The following is a 6,000-nucleotide window of genomic DNA, read 5'->3' on the forward strand; positions in this document are numbered from 1 at the left end:
TAAGGTTATATAGAGGAAATGTCAAGGGAAATGGCTTCCTCCCCCTCTTTCTAAAACTAAGTATAGACTCCAAATGAGTGTTTATTCTGATAAAATTTAATTGTTTGGGAAGGGGTGAGTTTTTTAGTTGATTAAACAGAAAAAAAAATGGTATCTTTGCTACGGCTGGCATGATCAACGATAATTAAACCCCTTGTTCAGACATAAAATACCCACTACTGCATAAACAGTCCCTGGGCTTTACCAATATGGCACTAACAGGGTCAATGGTAAAGTTCTTGCCAGCTTCAGCAGGCCAAAGAGGTTTCACACTGTTCTGGCCATTCCTGGTATTTGCTGCCTCACAGATCAGTATATTGCAGAATCCTCTGTTGTTCAAAAGAAGGCAGAAAACATGTTTTCCCTCTTTTCGCCCTGGCCTTTCCTTGTCAGAACACAGGAGAAGAGCAGGAGGCTGAAGCAAAACAAACATGAGCAGGGCAAGATGATATTTGATTACTTTGGGGGCAACTTAGCTGGAGTGAACTGCTCACTGGTTTTAATACAGCTGTGGTAGCCTACGTAAGAGAAAGACATCTCCACTTCCCACCAAGCACCCCCAGGCTGCTGCCACTCTGCACTGGGAAGGGCTCTGCCCTCTGCAAGGAGATGCTTTCCCCAGAAACAGACCCAAACTGCTGCATTGTGTTGTAGCTGGGAATAGAGATTTTGCTCTTCAGCTGGTTCAGCACCCAGAAATCCCACCTCCTTGCAGCACAGCATGTTGAGCGTTGCTTTGGCACTGATGCCAAATTCATTGCTGCCAGAGCACAGCCAAGGGGAGAGCAGAAAGCCAACCCTGTCCCTGTCTAGTTTTGGAAGTCCCATACCTTACGCTAAAAGGGCCCCCTAGAAGACCCTATGCCGCAGGCAGAAAGGATGGCCTGACCATCACACGTGAACTAGCTGTGGTGGTAGGGAAGTGTTGACTTCCTCAGCAAGGACACGTGAAGTGGCGTTGTTTGTGTTCTCAGTGCGTAATCAGACAGGACACCTCCAGTCACCTGCTGCAGGGATTTTAAACTGATCAGGGTGGTACTTTTGAGCTGCTGGAATGGTAATTTTTTTTTACTTGCTCCAACTTGATTGCATGCAATCATCTGCCCTTCAAGGAGAAAATGCAAGGAAGGATGTTTTAACACTGAGGTCAACCTCTTCTAATTATTCCTCTAGGCCTACTTCGCAAACTTCCTATTTGACCAGTCTTGACACTCAGATGAGCATTTATCCAAATGGAGGCTGCTTTTACTGTCCTTCGCTAACCTCTCGGTCATTAACTATAGAAATTAATGCAGGGTTTCGGCTCGTATATGTATAAAAAATAGATATATAACACAACGTCGGATTAAAGTCCACCGAAGCATATGTGTAACTAAGTGGGTCATATTTTACAGTACTATTGTTCCTGCGCTGATTTTTAAAACATAAAGCCATGTGTAAGTAACTTCAAGTGTAAGCCTTGCCTTGCTTTGGTTTTGGTTTGGGTTGGTTTTTTCTTAATAAAAAGCTTTTCAGAAAGGAACCGCAAAGGCCGGCTTTGAAGCTGTTGGTCTGATGGGACACGCTGTTGCACTGATTCAGCGAGCGTGGGGCTGGGAGCACCCGGGCCTGGCTCAGGTGCTCGCGGGGACCTGCTGTCCTCACTGCGGGCCTTCCTGCTCCCCCGGCGCTCATTTCCTGCCTCTGAGAAGCAGAGCTTGTTCTTTCCCTCCTCCCCACAGCAGCATGACCTTGCCTGTTTATTTTGAAAAGCTGCCTGCAAAACTCTTTAGCCTTGTTCTCTATTGTAAGGGGAAAAATTAAAATCAAGGGAACGGTTGCCTCTTTAAAAAAAAAACAAAACCATAGCAAGTGATTTTGCTTTGTGTAGCAGGGTGCACTGGCTTCTGCATCTGCAAAGGATAATGGTTACAGATTTTTCCAGCATGAAGTGACTTACTTTGTCCCACAAGTCCCTAAGGCCAGGCCTACATTAGAAGCTTATGACAATAAGGAAACACTGGTTAAAGAAAAGATTTCTTTTATGCCATTTCTGTATCATTAAAATCCCATTGTAGGTGTATAATTAAATCAACATGATTTTTTCCTGTTTAGGTTATTTTACTCACTGAACTGGGAGATGCTCTTCCAGCAAAAGTATCCTTACTAGGAAAGTTTGTCATTTTTACTGCATTGAGAAAATCTGGTGTTAGAGACAGGGCAGTTATGTCAAGGCCTTTTTTAGTCTAGACTGTGTCTTCAGACCAGAGATTTAAGAGTATTTTGGATAGCAGGTAGTTGCCAAACTGCCTTTAGCAGCCTGACTCCTGGGGACCAAAGCCCGTCGACTGTCAGTGTCACTTCTGACAAGGTGACGCCTGTTTGTACCACCCAGCAGTGTCAGTCTTGCCAACGAAAAAAGGATTCTGTTAGAGACAGGATACGCAATCTTTCCTACAGAAATATCAGCATCAAAAGCATGGGAAAAAAGAAGATATATTTCACTTACATGTACCGCTTAAGTGAACAGCATAACTGAGGTATCAAAGCAACTTTTGAGTGGAGAATCTGACTCTCTTGATTCTGATTCAGCAAACTGTTTAAGCATATGCTTATCTCTGCTATAGATCTGCCTGGTTAAAAAATAAAAGAGAGAACTGAAGCCAAATCTCCAATGCTGATTTAAGGCTTTTCTTCCCTCTGTGGTTTTCTTCTGTCTGTGGCTTATAGGAAAAAAAAAAGCAGAGAGCAGCTTCTGGCTGTTCTGGCAGCCCTGAACGTCAGCCAAAAGGCGCAGAACGGCCTTTTATCCAGGGAGGAGAGCAGCAGATCCAACACGCGGGAGGGAAGAGTTGTTCCCACATTCTCCAAGGCTTGCAACGGTGTTTGTCAAGCAAGGTTTGTCAAGCCGCAGTCCCGCTCAAGCAGCCAGGGAGCTATTCCTGACATCAGGCGTCCCATCTAAGTGCTATTGTGTCCAACATTTTTAGCATCGCTGAGTTTATAACAGATAAGGAGAATAGGCTGCTAAAAAGAGTAAGTGAAGTAGGCTCCCAGCTTGGATTACAACAGAGAGGGAAGGCACAAGGTCATGGCTGGACCATGGGCAGACCACGGAGTGCTCAACCCACAGAGTGGCCACAAAGCGGGGGGAGCAGAAAGCTCGTCAAGCACCCATGCAAGTGTTGGAAGGGCTGCAGCAAACAGATGTGGTAATTAAGGCAAAGAACCTCACCATCTCGTACAGGGATTTACTTTCAGAAATGCTGAGAGCTCAGGAACAGGTTTGATGGTTCAAGTGATAGATACGCAGAGCTGCTGGGCTGCACCGAGTATGGCCTGCTGCTGAGATAAGCAGGGCTGGGCTCCTGACTTGCCTGTTCTCTCTCTGCCTCAGTCCTTCCCCCTGGAGCCCAGAGCTGCTGTTTTCCTCACCAGCCTTAAACCCTGTGCCCTGCCTACAAGAGAGATTTTAATTTTGAGCAAACCTGTGCTAAGATAGTTATTTTGGGCAGAGATTCTGTCAAAGCCTGTGGTTTCAGCAGTTTTGTTTTGAGTTCTGGGTGGAAACCTGCACTCAAATCAAGGTTTGCATGCTGCAAAAGAACCAGGCAGAAGCATTCGCACAAACTTCTGAAAGTTAAAGTTTCAGATATGTTCAGGCCCAGAACACCCTCTTTTCGGTTCCCAGGGTGGTAGAGCATAAAAGTGTCTCTTGATGAAAACGGAGGCAGCATGCATCCTTTTGCTTCTCAGCCTTCTTCCTTTCCAGCCTTACCTCCAGGAGGTTTTATCTGAGGGGCTTCTGGCCAGCATCTGGCTGGATTGGTCCATCAGCGAGGGCACCCTAACCTTGTCCGCTGTGCGTGGCAGTGAGACTCCACAGCACATGCTGCCTGGCTGCCTGGTAATGCATTGACCATCAGCTCTCACAGGGTGGCCATGGCTGAGGAGCCGGGGCTGACGGGACCTGCTGCTCAGCCTCTGGAGGGGTGGTGGAGGAGGAGAGGCAGGACAGAGCGGAGGTGATCCCGCCGGGGGGGTTCAAACCTGAGAGCCTGCTGAAGACCAGGGGAATTGCATGGCTGGGTGCTTTAGTGGCAAAAAGGGTGGGAGCCTGGGATTTCAGTCCCAAACTTCCCTCTGACCATGGGAGCTGTGAACAGTAAAGGTGCACATCTGAGAAACATGGGAACGGTCAACCCTCTGTAGTGGAGATGACAATACAGAATGGTAGCATGGCCTGCAGCAGTCCTGCTGCTTATCTGTATGGTCCTGCAGACTTTTTGGCCCTTTTGGTTGTGAGTGTTGAATATAGTGGTTGAACCTTAGAGACTCTTGACCTGCTTCTCGTTGGCTGTGGGCCTGTTGCTTGTTCCCAGGTAGTTACTGGTCCTGCTGCATGGGTAGTAGCTGGGCTCTTATCCAGCCCAGATTTTGAGAGGGCTGTATATCATTGAGCTCAATCTTTACTTCAGTGCTAATCCACTGGCAGGTCACAGCTGTAATTTTCTTTCCCTTCCCTTGTCCTGTAGTCCTGGTTGGATGCCTTGGCTGCAACCTGAAGGATTTCTCCATGTCCTGTGAAGGATGAGGTTGTGGCTGTGCCCTTCATTCTATGACAAGTTCAATATCTTTTGGAAGTGCCTGGGCTGAAATTTGTGAGTAAGGAAAGTAGGGACCCAAGTGCAGGTGGGGGGCTCCCAGCCCTGCCTCCCTTCCCTGCCTTCCCAGCCCCAAGGGAGAAGCAGTACCAGTCTTAAGACTCAGTGTAATGTCTGAATTCATATAATAGTTCTGTCCTGTAATGGGTGAAATGAAGAGCCAACTATTAATACCACAAAATGTTGGGGGAGCCTGTCTGATTTGAGATCCAAATGTGTGGCACGTTTCTAATTGCCATTGTGTGTGTCCACCCCTACAGCCACCCCCTCTCCAAATACACAAATGGAGCATCTAGAAGAAAGGAGCTCTGTGACTTCTCAAGCTGAGGACAGACACTGCTCCATTTGTCCTCCTCCAGCGTGCTCTCCATGCTGGAGCTGGAAGTCATTAACTGGCATGTTTCCACCTACTTTGGACTCTGATCTAAGCTTATTATGGCAGAGTTTCCTCTTTGGGTCTGTGCAGTGCTGGTTTTGCTGCTGCTCTGATGAAAGAATAGTTGTTTGGCAGCTTAAACACTACCTCTTTGCTTCCAATATGCCCTTGTGACCTGCTCAGAAGATACGAGCTTAATAATGCAGGATCATAGGTACTTACGGTCCCACCTGTGTGGTGGGAAGGAAGCGTGTGCCTGTTACAACGGGAAGCTGTCTGGGATACAGGAAATCTGCTCCGGAACAGGCAGTGCTGGAAGGCCCTGGCAGTATATACGAGCCATATGTAACCTGGAGCATTATTAAGTATGTTTCTTGTCCCATGGGACAAAATGAGGAAATGAGCCCCATTCATCTTTGTGATCAGTGAGATTTTGTCTGAGCAAGTGGGGTAGGACTCAAGATGTTGACTAACCTTCTGGCAAAAGCAAGGATCGAAATAAAAAAGTGTAATGCTGCACCAACTCTGCCTGTGGTGAACTCCGTAGGCGGGGACAAGAGGTTTTAAAAGTAGGATATCAAAAACAAATCTGTGACTAGGTGGTCCTGGAGAGATTTAATTGAGGGATATCTAAACTGTTTATCCTTTCCCAGGGGTAAGGAGAGCCGTGAATAAACTGATGTGTGCTTTGATTGACAGTTAATGGCTGCATTCAGTTCTGTCCCTTATCTCACCATGAGAAATGGTTATTGAACGAAGCCCTATCCAACCTGGGTGTATCAATGTATTAAACAGTTTCCATCTGAACTTGATATGCTGATCTAAAGTATTCTGTAAGCATACAGGTACATACCACTAGTGATAGCATCTGGTTCAAAAAGGAAAAAATACTGCATCATTCTGGCTATTGTAATCATCACTGAGGGTAGCTATGGTTTCCCT

Source organism: Harpia harpyja, chromosome 14 (genome assembly GCF_026419915.1).
Source record: "Harpia harpyja isolate bHarHar1 chromosome 14, bHarHar1 primary haplotype, whole genome shotgun sequence".
Taxonomy (NCBI): domain Eukaryota; kingdom Metazoa; phylum Chordata; class Aves; order Accipitriformes; family Accipitridae; genus Harpia; species Harpia harpyja.